The sequence below is a fragment of the Phoenix dactylifera genome, chromosome 4 (genome assembly GCF_051530095.1).
Source record: "Phoenix dactylifera cultivar Ajwa chromosome 4, Ajwa_hap1_PhDact_Kaust_v1.1, whole genome shotgun sequence".
NCBI lineage: Eukaryota > Viridiplantae > Streptophyta > Magnoliopsida > Arecales > Arecaceae > Phoenix > Phoenix dactylifera.
In genome coordinates, this window is record NC_143193.1 from 3,836,035 (window position 1) to 3,860,251 (window position 24,217).

General features: G+C 40.4%; 1 pseudogene; it reads left to right on the forward strand.

The window, feature by feature from the left end:
- The first annotated feature begins 306 nt into the window (after nt 1-306).
- Nucleotides 307-22,515, forward strand: LOC149753604 (norbelladine 4'-O-methyltransferase 4-like; annotated as a pseudogene).
- The last annotated feature ends 1,702 nt before the right edge of the window (nt 22,516-24,217 follow it).

The following is a 24,217-nucleotide window of genomic DNA, read 5'->3' on the forward strand; positions in this document are numbered from 1 at the left end:
GGTTTAAAGACTATGGTTAAGCCTTCACTATTACCTGCAGGTTTTAGTGAGATAGTAGCGCATACGGTCCTAACAGTGGTATCAGAGCCGGCGACACGGGTTCGATTCCCAGGATAAGCGATTAAAAAAAAAAAACACCCTTGCTGGGGGGGGGGTTGTTGACGGAGGCCAGTATTGGCCAAGTCAGCAGGGCTCGCTTGCTGGGAGGAATTGTAGGGGTGACAAAATATGATCCGACCTGCCAATCCGACTCGTGTTCGACCCATCATAAATAGGTTCGGGTTTGCCTAAACAGATTCGGGTCGTAAACAGGTTGACCTGTTTAACTTGTTTATTAATTGGGTCGGATACAGGTTTTAGTTATTGAACTCGTTTAACCCATTTAACCCGCTTAATCTATAAATATTAAATAATTTTCTAATATGTATCCCTTACAAATCAGTGAATCACGGCCACCGTGTTTTCGGAAAATAGTTTTCCCCTTCGGCCTTTTGATTTCCTAATCCGTTTTTAGTATCCGGAATCCATCGCTCTCGTTGTCACCGCTCGAAGCCTCAAATCCAGTCTCTGTTCATCATCACCTACAAATCCGGTATCCCGATTGACACTCTCGTCGTCGTTGCTCGAATCTCTCCAGAGTTCTTCTCTTCCTCGTCAGCGAGATAGGGTTTGGAGAATCCGAAAAATATAGGGTTTTTTCGGCATGAGGTTGGATGGATGAAGGATGCCGGAGCTCTGTAGCAGAGTGCGGAAGGGGCGAGCACAAGTGAACCCGATAGTCCAGGCCAAGAGGCCGACCGCTGCCAAGAGGAGGAGGGCTTAGTGATGGCGGCTCGGTGCAGCGCTGCAACGGCGGCACAGCGGCGGTCGTGGCAGTTCTCGAGGCGGTGGTTCGATCGGTGAAGCTCCGACGGCGACGCAGCAAGGCGGAGGCCGCGGGCGGTGCGGGGTGGCAGCTCGGGCACAGCCGTGGCGAGGGAGGCTGATCGGGGAAGATGAGAAGGAATTTTTTTTTCTCCTTTACGGCTTTAACCTCCCGCCTCTCTTTCTCTCTCTCTCTCTCTCGTTTCTCTCTCTCTCTAGATCCACCAACGACCGACTCCTTGGAATCCTCGATCATCGGCGGAAGAGAGAGGAGTCGGTCATTGGCGGGTTGGCGGAAGGAAGGGAAGGCGGAGCCGCGGAAGTGGGTTGCGGTAGCATGAAGAAACTAGGGCTGGCTGCCCCAAATTTTTTTTTATTAAACGGGTTAAACGGGTCGGGTCGGGTTGCCCATTTAATAAACATGTCGGGTTCATGTTGTAATTTCCTGACATGTTTAATAAACAGGTCAGGTTCATGTTTACAATTTTCTGACCCGACCTACATCTGATCTGACCCGTTTATGTCTGATCCAACCCGATTGCCACCCATAGGGAATTGTTGGCGGAGGCCGGTGTGGGCCAAGCTAGCTGGGCTCGCTTGCTAAGGGGATAGTTGGCGGAGGCCAGTGTGGGCCAAGTCAGAAAGGCTCGTCCGCGGCGGAGGCCGGTATGGGTCAAGTCGCAATTAAACGCCGGAGGGCGCTTGGGATAGTCGGTTTAAAAACCATAGTTAAGCCTTCACTATTACCTACAGGTTTTAGTAAGATGGTAGCGCCTACGGTCCTAACAAAAAGCATCTTTTAATCCTCCTTTTCAAAAATGGCGGTGATCTTGGTCGTTCCAATGTTGCCTACTTACAACATTTTCTTCCACCAAGATTACTCCAGCCAATCTTGTATGAGTCCTTAGAGACCAAAAAGAGGCATCTTTTTGACAACAACCTCCATTCGTTGAAATATGAAAAAAAAATTATTAGTTTTTCAATGCCCACTGGAAGAGAGAGACCCTTAGAAGCTGCCACGAACGTAAAGCATTAATCGGAACTCTCTTTTCTTCCCGGACGTTGCCTTTCATTTGAAGTATTGTAAAATCATGCACTAAAAGCGTAGAAAAGATAACAAGAGATCTTTGAAAGAAGTGAAAAAAAAATTCTCATATGCTAACGAACCAAACCCCGCTTTCTAATTCTCTGTTCCTTTATGGCACGCCAGCTACTGAGGCCACACTTTTTTTTCTCTTGGTAGTACCATCGTTGGGCCACGTACCATTACTCATCAACATCATGGACTTCCACCTTTCAGAGCCCAAATGAGATATGCCCACAAATTATGAATTTCTTTCTTGGAGATTGCAGTCATGTTTCTTTATAATTTTTTTTATCAAAAATAGAGGAATCCTGGCTGTTGATTATTAGTGGATATCCAAAAAAAATTTCTTCAACCAGTTCCTTTTTATTATTGGGAGAAGAAGGTAAAAGACCGACCGACATTGTAGAAGAGTAATAGCACTATGCAACTCAGCCATCGCCGACAACGTCGGAAAATAGTAGCCCTTTCGTGGTCTACCATTGATAGATGAAGTGGATCCATCAAGAAGATGAAGTGCTGGGATATAGCAAATTAAATCACCCTGACCTTTAACAGATGCAAAATCATAGTAATTATTAGCCTTAGGTTTTTTTTTTCCAAATTACACGTACGTAGACTTCACATCTACTATACTAGTTGTCATGAAAGAATTCAGGACCGTTCATTCTATGATGGATAGTAAGTAGAAATTTGAAAATTTATGCTGCAAAAATTATAGGGTTCGTTTGGTTAGGTTTGTTAAATTTTAGGATTATCTGGTGATTCATAAAAATTATTTATCTAAAAAAATAATTACAAGAAAAAAATAAATATTATCACATTTAGTTGGTAAAAAAATTATTTTGAAAAATGGCATCAGAAAAAGATTGCTATATCTGGTTGGAGGTAATCTTAAATAGGATTCGTTTGGTTAGATTTGTCAAATTATAGGATAATTTGATAATCCGTGAAAATTATTTATCTAGAAAAATGATTATGGGAAAAAAATAAATGTTACCACGTTTGGTTGGATCAAAAAATATTTTAGAAAATGGCATCAAAAAAAGATTGCTATATTTGATTGGATGTAATCTTATATGATGATATTGCCAAATTTCTAACAATATTCTTGAATAAACAATTCAAGTAATAATATTTTTTTAATCAAATTCTTGGCCATTTATAGCCCACTCAAATAAATTCTATCAATATTGGCTATTAAAATATATTAAAATATATTTGCATAAGTTGATAAATATTTTAAAATTAACTACACATATATTAAAAATATATTTCTTATTATAAATAAATTTTAGTATGTTTTGGTATATAAATAAATATAATTAATTTTTAATAAATCTTATGCTAGATTTATTGATAATTAATAAATATTTCTTAATTATTTATTAATAATCAATTTTTATTAATAAATATATTGATATATTAAATATGTTATTATTTATAAAGTTTATTAATCAATGTATTAATATATTTACATATATTAATATAATATTTATTAATATGGTTAATATTAAATATATAATATAACTAATACAATATTAATATAATATAAGTAAGGGTACTTCCCTCACGAAATGATAATTTCAACTTACCTTCTGAGTAATTCAGCATGGAAAAACAAATACCAAATTTCTGATGGTATTTGTTTTACATTCTTCTTTAGAAAAATAGACATGGAATCTATCATTTTTCTCACCTATTTTTCTTCTTTAGAAAAATAGACATGGAATCTATCATTTTTCTCACCTATTTTTGGTATCGAATATGGAAATCTTATATGAGATTTATGTTTTCATGATAGATTATCTCCAACTAAATAGGCCTTGTGCAATTTCCTTCTTCTTTCTCTCTTTTTCGTAGATAAAGGCGAGTGTGGCGGCGCTGCCATCGATGACCACAAAAAATTCCCAACATAGACCAGACGTCCTATATTTATGTCTTGTTATGATGTAGATAATTTCCAAACGCAACTCCCAAGGGATTATAAATAGAGGAAGTAGAGGAGGCCCAAGGAACAACCAATCTCCTTGCATTACATTTCAGTGATCTCTTGAAAGAAGTATACAATGACCAACCCGGGAAGCAATGCTCCAGCAAGCAAGAACCTCATGCAAAGTGATGCCGTTCAGAGGGTCAGTTCTTTTCTCCTCCTCTTCTTCTTCTTGGAGATGATTCTCTATTTATTTGGAGCTTTTCTTTTCTTCCAACTAACCATTCTCTCCTTTGCAGTACATACTGGAGACAAGTGTTTACCCACGAGAGCATGAGCAGCTTAAGGGAATGAGAGAGGTGACCATCAAACACAAGTGGCAAGTTCTAACTCTAATGAAACCCCATTGTCTGCTAGAATCTATGGAACTATTACCACTTATGGCAATTTCATGTCCTGCTTCAAATGTGGCAGCATATCATGCACACCATTATAGTGGTTCAATTATCAACATTAAAGTGGCGAAATTACATTATTATAGAAGTATTTGGTAAATGGTTATTTTTGAATCTTTTTGTTAAAACATTAAGGACTAGTTCAAGGTGACTATTGGAATTGATACTTGTTGGGGGGGGAAAATGGATTGCCCCGAAACACGTGAACGCATCGCCAGCACGTGACTGGAGGCGCCCGACCTGGAGGTGCCTGACTTGAAGGCGCCCGACCTGAAGGCACCCGACCTGGAGGTGCCCGACCTTAAGGTGCCTGACCCCGAGGCGCCCGACATCGAGGCGCCCGACCTCCAGGCGCTCGACCTGGAGGTGCCCGACCTTAAGGTGCCCGACCTCGAGGTGCCTGAACCCGAGGCGCCCGACCTCGAGGTGCCCGACCCCGAGGCGCCCGACCTCGACATCCCCGACTTCAAAATGCCAAGCCGACCTCAGAAGGCCGACCTTGCCGTTCATACGCTACGGCCACGCCCTACGACAACCTCACCACACCATGCTCCACTCGCCAGCCATTCCACGACATATCAACCAGGGACCATTCCCTGAGCGACTGTCAGCAATTAATGCGCATGGCCTCCGCAGATCTCCGGCTTACTCAACAATTAATGTGCACGGCCTCCACAGATCTCCGGCCTACTCAAAATCTTAAGCCCTCCAGACAGCCAGTTGACTCACTCGACTACGCCCAGTCACCTACTGCAACTCATTGGCTCCAGTCTAGCCCTCCACGGCAGCGCATTAATTCACACGATCAGGCTTAATCATGACGGTAACTCATTTAATTCGCTCCGTCACATCACAGGTAACTCTGTACCCTCTTATAAAAGGAAAACCTCTCCCTCTTAAAGGGGGATCTGAACTTTGAGAACTTGAAGAAATATAATATCTCTCCCTCTCCACAATAGCCCCCTCTGACTTAAGCATCGGAGGGCCAGCACCGGAAGCCCCAGCCACTGGCTTCTTGCAAGTGCCCCGGAGGATGCAGCTTGCCGGCGTACCGCTACTCGCCACTCTTACCGGAGCTCCTCCTTCTCAGCCAGTGGTCGCCCCCGGATCCAATTTCCAGCAACAGTTGGTGCTAGAGGAAGGGCCCGAGTCGCGGCCATGAAGCTAAGAAGCAAAGGAGCTTCCAACGCCTTCCGGCATCCTGCATTAAGTTCCGGACACTCAGTCCAGAATTCGCCGTTAAAACCTTCGGCGGACCCAGTTCCCCAAGTCCAACCGGAGCAATTCAATGTTTTCGTACAGCAAGTTCAAGCTTTGGCCACAGTAGTCCAAGGCCTGCAGCGTATGGAGGCTCTCCCTATGCCGCCTCCACAGGTTCAGGCCCAGCCAGTTCTCCCTCCAAACGGATCGGCGGCCAACAATGGAGAACGACGCTATTATCAAGACTCAACCCGAGCGTCTCCCTTGAGAGAACCGCTAGGGAGGAGTCTAGACAAAAGGCCGCAGCCTTCGGAGGCAGAATCAGCTCCAGGCGAACCAGCGCCGGAGCAGACCACTGTGGCAGTTCCCCGAGGTGGGAAACTCGACAAGAAGGTCGAGAGGCTCGAGCGGCGATCGAGGCGCTCCACAGCCAGAAGGCAAGGCGCGAGGGTGACTTCGAGTTTTCCACCAGATCACCTTTCTTCCGCCAGATTGAGGAGGAATCGGTCCCACCACGGTTCAAAATGCTCTAGGTAAAGCCCTACAATGGGACAATCGACCCCCTCAACCACCTGGAGAGCTATTGGGCCCTCATGGCACTCCAAGGATCCTCAGAAGCCGTGCTCTGCAAGGCCTTTCCTGCAACACTCCGAGGAACGGCTCAGCTTTGGTTCTCCGGGCTGAAGCCGAGCATCGTGTCCTTTTTTGAACAGCTCGGCAGGCAGTTCGCCACCAACTTTGCTGCCAGCCGACGTCAGCGGCGAATGTCAGACTCCCTCTTTGATATCAAGCAAAAAGAGGGAGAGCCCCTCCAAGACTATCTCGACTGCTTCACCGCCGCAACCTGGGAGGTCCGCGAGCTCGACCAGTCGATAGCCATGTCAGCGCTAAAGACTGGAGCTCGGTCCTACACGTTCCTTTTCTCTATCGAGAAGAACTTTTCCGCCGACTTCACTGAGATGCTGGTCCGAGCTCGAAATTACGCTGACCGCTGGATCCAACTTCGTCCGGACCTTGACCCATCCCCAGAAGAAAAATAGAAAGAAGAAGGAGGAAAAACAGAAAAGCGAAAAACCTCCGAGCGGACGCAGGCAGAAGACCTACTATGAATTTTACTGGGGGCACCAACGGCCAAAAGAGAAGAAGCAAGACGATCACCAGAAATCACCTTGGAACACCTCCGAGAGGAACTAAGCAGCTGTTGGGAGGAAAGTAAGGCAAAACTCTGAGTGAGGAAGACGATAGCTGCAGCGGCCAAATAAGAACTTTCTAGGGCTAAGTCAAGGGGTTTATATAGACCTTCCCAACGGCCCAGATTGGCAAGACTGGATCCCGCCTTCTGTCCAGATCGCGCCATGTGTCAGCTCCGAAAATCAAAGCAACATATCAACCTGGATCGACACCTCAAAAGCCGAATCGAGGTGGCATCCCGTCGGATCCCACAACCTCATCATAAGCCCACGACGTGAAGCAACCTCGAAAAGTGAAAGGACGTCGCCCCGTCTTCTCTCATTAAAGATGCCCCGAAGCACGCGAAACGCCGGAATAATTTAAAGCTACCTGACCCCTACTAGTACAATAATGGCAACTACTTTCCTCGTCCGAGCTCGTAAACGGCTTAAACTCAAAAGTCGGAGGGTAGTGTTGGGGGAAAAATAGATCGCCCCGAAACACGTGAATGCATCGCCAGCATGTGACTGAAGGCGCCCGACCTGAAGGCGTCCGACCTGAAGGCGCCTGACCTGGAGGTGCCCGACCTTAAGGTGCCTGCCCCGAGGCGCCCGACCTTGAGGTGCCCGACCTCAAGGCGCCTGACCTGGAGGTGCCCGACCTTAAGGTGCCTGACCCCGAGGCGCCCGACCTCGAGGCGTCCGACCTCGAGGTGCCCGACCCCGAGGCGCCCGACCTCAACATCCCCGACTTCAAAATGCCGAGCCAACCTCAGAAGGCCGACCTTGCCGTTCACACGCTGCGGCCACACCCTGCGACAACCTCACCGCACTATGCTCCGCTCTCCATCCATGCCATGACATATCAACCAGGGACCATGCCCTGAGCGACTGTCAGCAATTAATGCGCATGGCCTCCGCAGATCTCCGGCTTACTCAACAATTAATGTGCACGGCCTCCACGGATCTCCGGCCTACTCAAAATCTTAAGCTCTCCACGACAGCCAGTTGACTCACTTGACTACGCCTAGTCACCTACTGTAACTCATTGGCTCTAGTCTAGCCCTCCACGGCAGCGCATTAATTCACACGATCGGGCTCAACCATGATGGTAACTCATTTAATTTGCCCCGTCACATCACAGGTAACTCTGTACCCCCTATAAAAGGAAAACCTTTCCCTCTTAAAGGGGGATCCAAACTTTGAGAACTTGAAAAAATATAATCTCTCTCCCTCTTCACAATAGCCCCCTCTGACTTAAGCATCGGAGGGCCGGCACCGGAAGCCCCGGCCACCGGCTTTTTGCAGGTCCCTTGGAGGATGCAGCCCGCCGACGTACCGCCACCTGCCACTCTTGCCGGAGCTTCTCCTTCTCAGCCAGTGGTCGCTCCTGCGTCCAATTTACAGCAACAATACTGAACTCAGATTGAGAGCAAGATCTTGTTTTATGTGGTTGAGAGAAAGGAAAGGTTGGAGCTGTTCTTGGGGCTCCAACCCCAACCACCCCAGTCCCCCCCCCCTCTCTCTCTCTCTCTTATATATATATATATATATATGCAATTTTCTCCAGAGAGAAGAAAAAGGAAAAAAAAAAGACATTTGTATTTAGCCAACAAACACTGACATAGTCTTTACTACAAATTAAATAAGCACAAACAAGAGTGAAAGAATAAAAATAAAAGAAAAAAAATAGGGGAGCAAAGCCAAGGCGGTAACCCAGCCCAACCTAGTAGTTCAAGAGCCTAATAGCACATTTATCCTGGGCCATTCCTAATTTAGCCCAATCCAACAATATTCTAACATTCTAATTGCTCATAGCTGGCTTTCTTGGAATCTTACTGAGATATTTGCACAGTGTCTCCGCCTGCATGTTCTCACACTCAGACCAGAGATTACCTCCATCTCCACCTGTTTCCACAAGGTACCTACTCTGCCTGCCATCGCTAGCCTTCCTTTCATCTCCCAAGTAGACTTTTGAAGCCATGGTTTGCCGGCCGCCTCTACGACCACCGTCTCCATCGGAGGAAGCACTGCTTATCGACCGAGCTTTGCCAAACCCTAGCTATCTCTAGTCCTTCACTTCCATCACCTAAATCATTGGTCGAAAGTCAATCACTCGTATATATGTCCGGGTCCTAAAATATCTAAAAAGGCTAGCCATAATATATTATTTAGTTTCTTGGTCTTGTATAAATATCCAAGGCTTTTTCGGTTCAAAACAGATATCAAACTAAACAAACGTCCATACAGGCTTTGAAAGCGAGGATTATAGCGTAAGATTTAATTCTATGTAGAATAATTAGTGGGTTGTAGATGGATTGGTAGGCGGCGAGGGAATCTTTTTATTAAAGGACTCTTTTCTTGGCCTCTTTGCTAGCTGCTGGAATTAGCATGTAAATGCTGCAAAGGTATGAGACTCTGTTGAAGGATCTTGGAACATTCAAGTTACCTTACCTCTTTTGGACCAATTGGAGAATTTGATTGATTCCTTGATGGAGATTGTCCAACCCTTCTTGACAAAGATGCTCCTAAATGCTGCTCAATGATTCTATGGTTCTCTTTAAGATCTTCTTATAGATTTCTAGAAAGAAAGGATGCATAATTAGCATGATCTTGTCTACTCTCTAAAACAATGCCATGCTTGAAAAGCTCAAAGTGGTTGTGCGGCGAGGGAAAAGGAATATAATATATGGATGAAAGGTTGGTAAATAGGAAGGTGGTGTTATTAAGTAGAGCGAAACTGAAACCATCAAATAATTGTTATTGTACTGTAATATTGCTAAAACCATTTAGGAACCATTTTTAAGAGTCTTCAGGATTCATGGTGGGGCTACCCCACTGGGAGAATGATTGGAGAAAAAAAAGGATATCATAGAATAAAACACAAAGATCTTCATAAAGAAGACTAGGTGGATTAGGTGAAATACCTAGTCGATCCAAACGATGATCATTTCATGGAAGTATTGGTTCCAACAAAGTGGAGAGAATATTAGATGCACAAGAGAGAGGTAAGAATCCAACAATTAAGAGATGTGGGTAATCGCCCTTGGGAGACACCAAGGTTTCTATGGCAATTTTTTGTTTTTGCATATGTTTTTAATGAATTTTGATAGGTTTCTCTCCCTTCTCTTCCAAAAAATGGGTCAAAATATTTTTCTTTTGTTAGATCATAATGATTTGATGTTGCCATCAAATCCTTACAATAGGCTAAGAATACCATGTTAATTCAAGATCGATTGCCTATCATCAAACATTATTACATCTAAGTAGGACCCTCAATCTTGAATATTGGATCTTTTGTTTATTGGTGATAAGTTATGCCCTTTAAAGCAATGAGGTTACCCAAAAATATATGGAACAGTGCAATCTTTAATTAATTAAGCATTATTGATGCTTAAAGTTTTATGAGATGATTATAATTAGTTATTAGAGATGTTTTTAAATTTTCTATTGTAGCAGAGGTTTAATGAGCATGCCTGCAGAGGAAGGCCAGCTTCTTTCCATGCTTGTAAAGCTCACGAATGCAAAGAAGACAATAGAGATTGGAGTGTACACAGGTTATTCACTCCTTGCAATAGCATTGGCATTACCAAAAGGGGGACAGGTGCTTCAACCTCTTTCTGCTTTTCCTAACATCCTATTTCTTTTCAACATTATACTAACACTCGTGATATATTAAGTTTATTTTGCATATGACTGGTGTTTTAAAATTTGTTTATAAAGTTTATGCCTTTGATAAGTTTGCGTATGATATTAACCCAAGTCATGATCATGAATGAAAATTAAGGTTTAATCTTAGTATAGTTGTCAATTTATTTCGCAATGTTGAGCTATAAAAATATGTCATGACCCCTTGTCCTTCTTATTCATACTCTTGTTGTAGTTAACAGCAATCGACATTGAAAAATCATACTTTGAGATAGGGCTACCATTTATTCAAAAAGCGGGAGTTGAAAACAAGATTAATTTCATTGAATCAGCAGCAATCCCTGTTCTTGATAAAATGAATCAAGAGGTAAGCTTTCACCATATGTCAACAATAATTAAGTATATTATCTTTCTTGGTTCACATTAATTCTTTTTTGTCGTCTGTGCATTATTATTAAAAATTTAGGCAAGACTATATATGCTTTACCTATTCAAAAATAAGCTAAATATAGTTTATCCCACATAGATGTTAATTGTAAAGTTGTTGCAAAAATTAGAGGACAAAATTTAAAATTTATGTAGGCATAATGTTATAATATTTGAAATTAAGTATATTTGAGGATATGTACTCATGAAGATACACATTAAAGTACTTACCAAATCTATCGAATCACTTTTGCAGTGTACTCATATGGAGACAACTATGAAATAATTTCTAGGTTCCCTTTTGTTTCCAAGATATGCAAGTTCATGTGAAGGGAACCTCCCTATATAATGAAGAATTTTTTGAATAGTTAGAAATATTAGTTAAAAACTCCATATTTATCAGTTATCAGTTATTGAAGAGTGTATAACTATTTTATACTCCAATTATGTACCTGAGGATGATAGTGTTATTTTGATGATTAATAAGCAATTATCTAGAGTATATTATAAGTTAAATTGATACTTCATTTATAAGTTCATTACTCTCAGTATATTTGTATGAATTGATATAGATACATGTCTTTGTTCATTTGAATGAATCTAACCTTGAGATGCAGCAAAGTGTAGATTGAGTCGACCCAAAGGATGATTGGGTCGACCCCGGCACATCAAGAAGTCATTTGGCACACTTCTGCAAAATTGGCACAGATGAACAGTGAGTTGGGTCGACCCAAGGTAAGCATGAGTCGACCCAAACTTCAAGAACCTCAAAACATGAAAGAAATATGTTCTCTGGATTTACTGAGAGGGTCGACCCAAACAGTGGTTGAGTCGACCCAAGCTTGAGTCGACCCAAACCCTGAGAGGGTCGACCCAAAGGCAAGACAGAAAGGCAGACAGAAAATGGTTCTCTGGAATTACTGAGAGGGTCGACCCAAGAAGAAGTTGAGTCGACCCAAGTGAACTTTGAGTCGACCCAAAGAATGGTTGGGTCGACCCATAGGAAGGAAGGCTGAAATTTCAAGTTTCTGTGTTTTCTGAGAGGGTCGACCCAAGGAATGTTTGAGTCGACCCAAGTGAAAGTTGGGTCGACCTAAGGACAGGTTGAGCCGACCCAAACACGGGCTGAAGCATAACGGCTAGTTCTGCAGATGTACTTTTTGTCCTTCCCAAGGTCAGTAACGGCTAGTTTTTCAAATCTAACCATTGGGGCTTGTCCAAAGGATGTGGGAAGCTATTTAAAGGGGCACTATTCATCAGATAGAACAACTTTTGAAAGAGATATCAAAGAGTACACAAGAAAACAAAAGTGCCCTAATCTTCTTCATTCAAGTGCTTCATTCAAGAATCAAAGAAAGGGGTTGAGCAGATTCAAAGAGTCATCAAGAGCTCCATCCTCCCTTGAAGAGTGAAGCATCCTTGACAAAGAAGAGCAAAGCCACTTCAAAGCGATAAATACTTTCTAACTCTTCTTTGTAGTTAATATTGTTTCATTTGCTCATTTAGGAGTTTGAATCTTTCTTTTTGTTTGTCGAACTATTTGTAAAGGTTCGTTGGTGAACCCGTAAAACCAACAAAGGTTTTTGGTGAACCCGGAAAACCAAAGTGTAAAGGTTCGTTGGTGAGCCCGTAAAACCAACAAAGGTTTTTGGATTGTGAGCCCGGAAAACAATCCAACTGTAATCCGCGAGATTATAGTGAATTCCCAAGGGGTCGCTTGGGGAGTGGACGTAGGTGCTAAGGAGAGCACCGAACCACTATATATTGTTGTGTTTGTGTTGTGCTTGTGTTTATATTTATTCTTGCATTATCTTCCATCTTTGTTCTAGTTTAACTCATTCAAATAATCTAAGAAAGCAACCACCGCACTTAATTAAGAAAGCCTTTAAAACACCAAAATTGAGAAGAAACCAATTCACCCCCCCTCTTGGATTGTCACCTTGGGCAACAAGTGGTATCAGAGCTAGGTGCTCTAATAGTGCTCATTGATCTAACAATCAAGAGTTAAAGATCATGACAACCCAAGTGGGATGCTCTATGAGTGAGGGACAATCCACAAATAGACCACCTCTATTTAATGGCACAAACTACGCTTATTGGAAAGCTAGAATGAGGATATTCATTCAAGCTTCAGACTATGAACTGTGGCAAATCATCACTAGAGGACCTCACACACCCACACTTAACATAGAGGGCACTATCATACCCAAACCAGAAATGGATTGGAATGAAAGTGATAGAAGACTAGCACAGTTAAATGCAAAAGCTATAAATATGCTTTACTGCTCATTAGATGTTAATGAATTTAATAGAATATCTACTTGCACTACTGCCAAAGAAATTTGGGACAGACTTGAGGTCACACATGAAGGGACCAATCAAGTTAAGGAATCAAAGATAAACATATTAGTACACAAGTATGAATTGTTTAAAATGGAACCTACCGAGTCCATAACTGATATGTTTACTCGTTTTACTGACATTATAAATGGGCTTAAGAGTTTAGGAAAGTCTTATTCTAACTCTGATTTGGTGCAAAAAATTCTCAGGTCTCTACCAAGGAATTGGGAGGCCAAGGTAACCGCTATTCAAGAAGCAAAGGACCTCAACACACTGCAGTTAGAGGAGCTTCTAGGATCACTCATGACCCATGAGTTGACAATGAGACAAAATTCAGAAGATGAGGTCAAGAGAAGAAAGCCCATTACCCTAAAGACTACCACCCCTAAACAACTAACTGAATCGGAAGATTCAGATGATGATGAAGAAATTGATGAAGAAGGGATGGCTGTGCTTGGGAGAAAATTCAGAAAATTCATGAGAGGTAAGAATAGATTCCATAAAAAGAAACCCTTCTTTAAAGGTAACTCAAGCAAAGAAAAGGGTAAGGACAAAGAAAAGGAAAAAGAAACTCCCATTTGCTATGAGTGTAACAAACCCGGGCATTATAAGATAGATTGCCCAGATTTGAAGTGGATGGCAAGAAAGTTGAAAAAGAAGAATTTCATGGCTGAATGGAGTGAAAGTGAGGAATCAAGTTCGGAGGAGGAAGATTATCAAGAGACGGCCCAAATGTGTCATATGGCCAATGACGATGAGGTAGATTCTGAACTTGACTGTGATTTTACTGTTGATGAATTACATGATGCATTCTTAGAACTCATGGAAGAACATAAGAAAGTAATTAATAAAAATAAAGCTCTAAAAGAAGAAAATCAATCTCTCATTAAAGATAAGTTAAAATTGTCTCATAACTATGAAACATTAAGTAGGAAACTTACAAATGAAACCAAGAATCTAATTGCTGAAAATATTAAGTTAAAAGAAGATGCTGAAAAATATAAATCCTTGGTAGATAAATTTACTCTTAGTTCTACCAAATTAAATATGATTCTTGATAGCCAAAAAGCTGTATATGATAAGGCCGGTTTAGGATATAGAACGAATAGGAAACAAAAATTCTTAAAGAACATTTTTATAAAAGCTAAAAGTGAAAATATTACTTGCTATTGCAGCAATAAGTTAGGACATAGAGCATATGAATGTAACTTTAGAAAGTCCAGTCAAAACAAGTTAAGTTATAATCAAAAGATTAAATTCAAGAAAGTTTGGGTTCCAAAAGGAACATGGAGTACTAACCCTAAAGGATCCAACTTAGTTTGGGTACCTAAAGTTTCTTCTTGATCTTGATTGCAGGTGTGTCTTGCAGCTGATAAAGTGGAAAAACGATGGTATCTAGATAGCGGCTGTTCAAGACATATGACCGGTGACGAAGATCAATTTGTCACCTTGGAATCAAAGAAGGGTGGAGTAGTAACCTATGGAGACAATGGTAAAGGGCATATCATTGGAAAGGGTAAAATTTTCATTGCTCCATCTATTTTTGTAGAAAATGTCTTATTAGTTAAGGGTTTGAAACATAACCTTCTTAGCATAAGTCAATTTTGTGATAAAGGGTTTAAAGTTACATTTGAAGCATCTGTATGCATAATCACTAATCTTAAAGATAATAGCATTGTACTTGTAGGACAAAGGCAAAGAAATATTTACTTAGTAGATCTTCATGAGTTAGGCAAGAAAAATGGTTTATGCTTAATTACTAATGAAGAAAAGAAAAATGAAACTAGTTGGCTTTGGCATCGAAGATTAGGACATGCTAGTATGGAATTAATATCAAAACTAGTTAAGAAGGAATTAATAAAAGATGTGCCAAAACTGATCTTTGAAAAGGACAAAATATGTGGACCATGTTCATTGGAAAAACAAACTAGATCATCTTTCAAATCGAAGAATGTAGTATCAACAACTAGACCATTTGAACTCATACACATGGATTTATTTAGACCTACTAGAACTACAAGTCTAGGAGGGAAGAAGTATGGACTAGTCATTGTTGATGATTTTTTAAGGTATACATGGGTTTCATTTTTGGCACATAAGAATGAAGCATTTTCAGAATTTTTGAAACTATATAATAATATCATAAATGAAAAGAAACTCACCTTAGTAGCAATTCGAAGTGATCATGGTACGGAATTTGAAAATCAACACTTTAAAGAATTTTGCACTAAAAATGGAATATCACATCAATTTTCAGCACCTAGAACGCCTCAACAAAATGGGGTTGTTGAAAGGAAAAACAGGACATTGGCAGAAATGGCACGCACAATGTTGTGTGAGTCAAATCTTTCAAAGTACTTTTGGGCTAAAGCTATAAATACTGCTTGCCATATTCTAAATCGAGTTTTAATACGTCCAATAACCAAGAAAACCCCTTATGAACTTTGGAAAAATAAGAAACCTACTGCAAAATATTTTAAAGTATTTGGATGTAGATGTTTCATCTTAAACAATGGCAAGGAGGATCTAAGCAAATTTGATGCCAAGTCAGATGAAGGTATCTTTTTAGGATACTCCACATCTAGCAGGGCATACAGAGTATTCAATAAAAGAACCTTAGTGGTGGAAGAGTCAGTCAATATTATATTTGATGAGTCTGATAGTGAGTCTGCTAGGAAAGAAAATACTGTTGATGATGATACAGGAATTATCGACTTTGAAAAGTTGAAAATTGATGACGTGCCAAATCAAGATAAGGGAGATGATTGCGTGCCACCACAACCCCAAGACGTGCCAAAAGAATGAAGGTATGCACATGGACATCCTAAAGACTTAATCATTGGTGATCCATCTCAAGGGGTAAGAACTCGATCATCTCTTAGAAATTTAAATGATTATCTTGCTTTTGTTTCACAATTAGAACCTAAGACTTATGAAGAGGCTGAAAAAGATACTAACTGGATAAATGCCATGCAAGAAGAATTAAATCAAATCAAAAGAAGTAATGTATGGACATTAACTGAAAGACCAAAGCATAATTCAGTAATTGGAACAAAATGGGTATTTAGAAATAAATTAGATGAAAATGGATTAGTTATAAGAAATAAGGCTAGACTTGTAGCTAAGGAATACAATCAAGAAGAAGAAATAGATTTTGATGAGACATTTGCTCCTGTAGCTAGATTAGAGGCTATTAGATTACTTCTAGCATTTGCATGTTTCATGGATTTCAAATTATATCAAATGGATGTGAAGAGTGCATTCTTAAATGGTATTATTGAGGAGGAGGTATATGTAGAACAACCTCCAGGATTTGAAAATCATGAATTGCCAAATCATGTGTTTAAATTACATAAGGCATTATATGGATTAAAGCAAGCACCTAGGGCTTGGTATGATCGACTAAGCAAATTTCTGCTTAATAACGATTTTTGTAGAGGAAATGTAGATAAAACTTTATTTCTCAAAAGAAAGGACAAAAATCTATTAGTGGTACAAATATATGTAGATGACATAATCTTTGGTGCCACTAATGATACTCTGTGCAAAGAATTTGCTGATTTAATGCATGGAGAATTTGAAATGAGTTTGATGGGAGAACTAAGCTTCTTTCTAGGATTACAAATCAAACAAACCAAAGAAGGTATTTTCATTCATCAAACTAAGTATACAAAGGAAATACTGAAGAAGTTTGGGAATGAAAATCATAAGGGAATTGGCACTCCAATGAATCCTACTAGTAAGCTAGACAAAGATGAAAAAGGGAAGAGTGTTGATATTAAGCTCTATAGAGGACTAATTGGATCCTTGCTCTATCTTACTGCTAGTAGACCCGACATTGTATTTAGTGTAGGAATATGTGCTAGATACCAATCCGATCCTAAGGAGTCACACTTAAGTGCTGTTAAGAGAATCCTTAGATATTTAAGAGGAACTACCAATATAGGATTATGGTACTCGAGAGACTCCTGTCTAGATTTGCTTGCATATTCAGATGCTGATTTTGCCGGATGCAAATTAGATAGAAAGAGCACAAGTGGCACATGTCAATTCTTAGGAAATAACTTAGTATCATGGTTTAGTAAAAAGCAGAATTCAGTGGCACTCTCCACAGCTGAAGCTGAATATATAGCTGCTGGCAGTTGTTGTGCTCAAGTATTATGGCTTAAACAACAACTAGAGGACTATGGAGTTAAGGTAGACAATATTCCTATTAGATGTGATAATACTAGTGCCATCAATCTTACTAAAAATCCAGTTCAGTATTCTAAAGCCAAACACATAGAAATAAGGTATCACTTTATTAGGGATCATGTGCAAAATGGAAATGTATGCATTGAGCATATATGCACTGAAAAACAATTAGCCGACATATTTACAAAACCATTGAGTGAAGATAGATTCTGCATGCTAAGGAGGGAATTAGGCATATGTGATCCTTTTTATTGAAGAAATATAAAAGGGAGCTAGTAGTCTCATGATACATTCCTCTAACTTCAAAAATCCCATGAAACATGAGTCAAATTTGTTATATATAGATTCCTTACTCATGTATCATTGTCCCATAAAGAGTTTATAAGGATTGGAAGCAAGGAAAACTTTTTAGAAGCAAAAAGGAAGAGAAAAAAAAAAGTCTGCACTTGGGTCGACCCAACCCAGAATAGGGTCGACCCAACGTTGAGTCGACCCAAGAAAAATCTTGAGTCGACCCAACGTCGGGACCCCACTGTTAAAAGGGGACCCGAGAGCATTTCTAGGGCACTGTTTGCCCTTTGTCTTCTTCCAAAAAACCTAGTCCCCACTCTCCAATCTCCACTAAACTCCTCCAAACAGTAGATTTCCTTAAGATCTTGGAGAAATGGGACCCAAACGAGCCGTAGCCAAGAGATCCGGAAGAGTCACACGGATCCAACGGGAGGAAAGGCAACCTACTGAGCCATCTACGGTGTCTCCACGACGTGAGGCACGTGCGGAGGCCCCTCCTCCTCCTTCCCCCTCAGTGATACTTGCAAGATTTGCGGGGAGGCCGGTTACTACGGGGAGAAGGATCCATTCCGAGTTCTTCAATCAAGAAGGGTTTCGGTTGTGGGAATGGATCCAAAGGCAAGGTTGGGAGTATCTTTGCTCCCTAGATGTGGTGATCTACCCCGGATTGGTTCAGGAGTTCTATGCCTTCCTCAAAACTGGTATGGGAGGGCTTGTTTCGGAAGTTCGAGGGGTTCGAATTCGAGTTTTCGAGGAGAGCTTGAGTGAGCTACTTCATCTACCTTGCATAGGAGCCACTCCGAAAAAGCCAGAAAACAAAATGAGAGCTCTACAGTTGATCATGGAAAATGAGAACTTCGACTTTTCCACGAAGGTAATAGCTAGTTCTCTTTCCGCTGAAATGAGATTACTGCTCAATATGATAAATAGGATTTTATTTCCAAAGACCGGGAGATTCGATCTCATCACAGAGCGAGATCTAGCAGTGATGGAGTGTATGATTCAGGGGATTCCCCTAAATCTTCCGGCCATGATACTGAGACAGATGAGGAAGGTGATGTGCAGCAACAGGGTATCACTACCTTATGGTATGATACTCACCTTGATTTTTAGACAGCACGGTTTAGCTCTCGAGGAGGAGGCATCCAAGAGTCTACATCATACTGATACATACACTGCACGGACACTTATACGCATGGGATATGAGAAAGTGAACGGGCAGTGGATTCACACTGGAGCAGGCATTCAGGGTGAGGCACCAGAGGGAGATGCACCAGAGGATGAGGATGAGGAGCATATGGATCATCCTACTGCACCCTCAGAGGCTGGACCATCGTCATCCGTTCCTCCGACAGATACGGATGAGTTCTGGAGCAGGATGACTGAGCTCATGTCAGCTCAGGCGAGGACTATCACTGACGGGCTGACGAGCCGCTTGGACGCCCGGTTGGATGTCATGTCTGCTGAGATCAGTGATCTGAGGCAGCAGATAGGAGCACTCCGGAGAGAGAGAGAGACCCATGGACCATCTGTGCCACAGGCTGCTGAGTCAGAGATTTCGGCACAGAGTCATCCAGCTCGTCGTGCTCCACGCCAGACACAGTCTCACCAGGCTCGACCTCCCCTCGCCACGTACACTAGGAGGATGAGGACTAGATCCCAGCCGTTAGAGTCTCCCTAGGTTGATCTTAGCATCTATGTTTATAGCCTAGGCTAGATATCTAGTTCTCATATGTATCTTGCTTTTATCATGTATCTTTAAATCTTGATTAAGGAACATTGTATCTTTTTTTTGTTTTTGGACATGAATGTATGAAAATGTTCCTATTTTGATCAATGAAGTTTGAAGTTTGTTGTTTATTGCATCTTTCCCATGTATCTTTTTGATGATAACAAAAAGGGGGAGAAGTAAAGAAAGAGTATTTATTTATTTTAGGAAGTAAAGAAAGAGTATTTATTTGAGGAGAAGTAAAGATCTTAGGTGAGAAGTAAAGATTTTGTGTAGATTAGATAAAGCAACAAAAAGGGGAGAAGTAAAGATATCTTTAGAGTGAGTAAAGAAAGAATAATAAGAGCAAAAGTAAAGAAAGTTAAAGAAAGGAGAAGTAGAGAAAAAGAAATATGAATTTATGCAAGAAAAGAGAAATAATTGGGCAAACAAATTAAAAATCATATAAGAAAGCTTATACATCTAAGGGGGAGCAATTTGTAACAATGAAATTGATTAAATCAAAAATTTCTATCAAATTTCAGAATTTGGCACATATAAATTCAGAATTTGGCACGCACCTCTCGCACCCCGATACATAACCTGAAACTCATATTTTATCTCAAATTTTTGAAGTTTCATCGCTAATGAATTATAAATGAAAGGGGGAGCAATTCAAAGAGTCAAATTAGCAACATTTAAATAATATAGGGGGAGATTTCACTCTTATATATGAAAAGCTGAAATTCAGCAATTTAAACCCTTTTATAAACTGTTTTTAAAGACAAGTATCAATAGGCTTATACTCGTTATTTTGTAATCATCAAAAAGGGGGAGATTGAGGATGATAGTGTTATTTTGATGATCAACAAGCAATTATCTAGAGTATATTATAAGTTAAATTGATACTTCATTTATAAGTTCATTACTCTCAGTATATTTGTATGAATTGATATAGATACATGTCTTTGTTCATTTGAATGAATCTAACCTTGAGATGCAGCAAAGTGTAGATTGAGTCGACCCAAAGGATGATTGGGTCGACCCCGGCACATCAAGAAGTCATTTGGCACACTTCTGCAAAATTGGCACAGATGAACAGTGAGTTGGGTCGACCCAAGGTAAGCATGAGTCGACCCAAACTTCAAGAACCTCAAAACATGAAAGAAATATGTTCTCTAGATTTACTGAGAGGGTCGACCCAAACAGTGGTTGAGTCGACCCAAACTCTGAGAGGGTCGACCCAAAGGCAAGACAGAAAGGCAGACAGAAAATGGTTCTCTGGAATTACTGAGAGGGTCGACCCAAGAAGAAGTTGAGTCGACCCAAGTGAACTTTGAGTCGACCCAAAGAATGGTTGGGTCGACCCATGGGAAGGAAGGCTGAAATTTCAAGTTTCTGTGTTTTCTGAGAGGGTCGACCCAAGGAATGTTTGAGTCGACCCAAGTGAAAGTTGGGTCGACCCAAGGACAGGTTGAGCCGACCCAAACACGGGCTGAAGCATAACGGCTAGTTCTGCAGATGTACTTTTTGTCCTTCCCAAGGTCAGTAACGGCTAGTTTTTCAAATCTAACCATTGGGGCTTGTCCAAAGGATGTGGGAAGCTATTTAAAGGGGCACTATTCATCAGATAGAACAACTTTTGAAAGAGATATCAAAGAGTACACAAGAAAACAAAAGTGCCCTAATCTTCTTCATTCAAGTGCTTCATTCAAGAATCAAAGAAAGGGGTTGAGCAGATTCAAAGAGTCATCAAGAGCTCCATCCTCCCTTGAAGAGTGAAGCATCCTTGACAAAGAAGAGCAAAGCCACTTCAAAGCGATAAATACTTTCTAACTCTTCTTTGTAGTTAATATTATTTCATTTGCTCATTTAGGAGTTTGAATCTTTCTTTTTGTTTGTCGAACTATTTGTAAAGGTTCGTTGGTGAACCCGTAAAACCAACAAAGGTTTTTGGTGAACCCGGAAAACCAAAGTGTAAAGGTTCGTTGGTGAGCCCGCAAAACCAATAAAGATTTTTGGTGAACCCGGAAAACCAAGGTGTATAGGTTCGTTGGTGAGCCCGTAAAACCAACAAAGGTTTTTGGATTGTGAGCCCGGAAAACAATCCAACTGTAATCCGCGAGATTATAGTGAATTCCCAAGGGGTCGCTTGGGGAGTGGACGTAGGTGCTAAAGAGAGCACCGAACCACTATATATTGTTGTGTTTGTGTTGTGCTTGTGTTTACATTTATTCTTGCATTATCTTCCATCTTTGTTCTAGTTTAACTCATTCAAATAATCTAAGAAAGCAACCACCGCACTTAATTAAGAAAGCCTATAAAACATCAAAATTGAGAAGAAACCAATTCACCTCCCCCCTCTTGGATTGTCACCTTGGGCAACAGTACCTCTTATTTATCTAAAGGACCTTGGTTAGGAATTCACTTGATGTTTAATGAGGGTTTAAAGAATATTTTCTATTTCATTAGAGCATGATTTACTAGAGTGTATTGTCAAGTTACTCTAAAACCATCTATATTACTTTAGCATCACTAAGTAAAACAATATATTTTCATATTTTTCAAAACCTTCATTGGTGGATGCTTCTGTCTTTGAAGCTTTCAAAGTAATAACCTAATACAGGTGTCAATGCACAAAAGGAAAACCATATTTTAATGCCAAAAATAGATTAACATCATATGGCTAAACTATTGTTAACCAAGAGAATTTATGATGGAGTCTTTTATAGAAGCACCTTAGGGCCATTTTATTGCGATTGCATAACTTTTTGGATAATTGCAGACAAAAAGAAGATGAACTCTTTGATTTTGCATTAGTGGATGCTAACAAGTAAAATTATGGGGAATACCACGAACGTTTGCTAAAAGTTGTCAATGTTGGAGGAGTTATTGCATATGATAATACACTTTGGTGTGGTAGTGTGACTGTTCCAGTGGATCCATCTGATCCTGAGGAGTTCATTGAAGTTAGAAACCATCAAGTGAAGTTTAATGATTTCCTGGCTGCTGATTCTTGCATTGATATATCACAAGTTTGTATTGGTGATGGACTTACCATCTGTAAGCGCATTATCTGATTGCGCAGACTTGATCATGTCTCTTCATGCATACTTTATATATGAAAATAAGTCATGGAACTATTTAGATATTGTTCCTCTTGAGAATCTTCAGTGTTTACTTGGATTTAACAAATTTTCCACCAATTAAAAAGTGCCTCTTTCTTGATACGTTGGGGATGAAGCATTTTATTTTGTGTACACCAGTATTTAAGTAGAAAATGCTGCTATTTTTATTTCTAAATAAGAATGTACAAATCAAGTATAATGTGCATAATGCATATATAAGAACATATGTTGATGCTTTAAACAATAAAAGGAAAAATGATTGCATCTTAGTATCCTAAGGAGAGGATTATTTATGCTAAGTATATATGAATACAAAATGGTTGCATACAGGTTTTGTTTGATTACTTGCAGGTTTCTATGAACTGATTCATGCATATAGATAGATATGGTTGTGCTTTTCGTGGAGAAGTAGGCCTTGAACTTCTTAGCAAAGTCAAGAGTCAGATCTAAAAATTACTTTTTAACTTTGCTTGATAACTATTACATGCTAAATTTGAATGGTGAGACTAATACTCATAACACATGTCGCTTATTTGCACTCCAAGTTCTTAAAGAGTTAAGTTAAACATTTGAAGCATAAAATAATTCTGCTTTTAAGAATAATGTAATTAGGCCCCATATATAGCTAAAGATTGTATAATTCAGATATCATTTCATAAAAAGTTGCACCTTAAATTACTCAAAGCTCATGTTGACATCAAGCGCTGGGTGTTCTTAAGAAAGTACAAAGAGAATTTCTCTCTTTTTGGATATGAATTTTGTTTCCATAGAGGCAGGGTGCACCATTGGTATGTAGATGATCTTCAAAAAGCAAAGAGACAAAACAACTTTTTTTTTTTTTTTTTTGAGTGTGAGAGACTAAATAATTTGTTAAATAATGTAACAACTATCTTGCTGCGCCTAAGGATAGTACAATTTTTTCCTCAAAAGACAAATATTTCTGAAGTATATATAAGTACGATTTAAATGGATATTGAAGTCATAAAGCAGCAGCACTTCCAGAGTCATTCTGAAGAATGTGAGTTGCGAGGCCCCGCCGGGCGAGCTCGTCGCCATCGTCGGCCCCAGCGGCGCCGGCAAGACTACGTTGCTGTCCATCCTGGCTCTCCGGTGAAATCCTCGTCAACGGTCGCCAGATGGACGTCTCCCGCTGCCGGAGAGTCTCCGGGTACGTCACCCAGGACGTCTCTCTCATCTGATTTAATTATTAGAATATATTTTTACAAAATTAGAAAATAATAAAATGTTTGATTCTTCCAATTACACATCAAATAACTCCATTTCAATCTGCTTTTGCAAACTAAACGTCATCATTGCAAGAAAATGATGTCAATTTTTTTCCTTCATAGTAACCTTAAAATGCACGGAACTGCCGTTGAATTTGTTTGGTACTGACGAGGAAAATATTGACACTGGTTGTCGGACCAGACCGAATTTCCTCGTGTCGGTGTAAATTAAGGTCGACGACTTTAGCCCTACATAAAGAGCCGATCAGTTGACAGCTGATCGACCCATACTGATAGCACTTTGGACCCAACAACTTTAGTCCTAGTTGAAGAGCCTCTGTGTAGCAACCCTACACTGAGCCTCTCTTCCACCAGAATATGTTTGATACAGGTAGAAAACACTCCCTACCCCCTCGGAGGTAGAGGCATACTTATATTTCTCATACCCTTCCCATCTTGCCGGCGGCTCTACCTACGTGGCAGCCCCTTCACCAGTGAGTACGTCATCCTGGCACCATCTTAATTAGTACCAGCCGACTAGTAGCACTTCC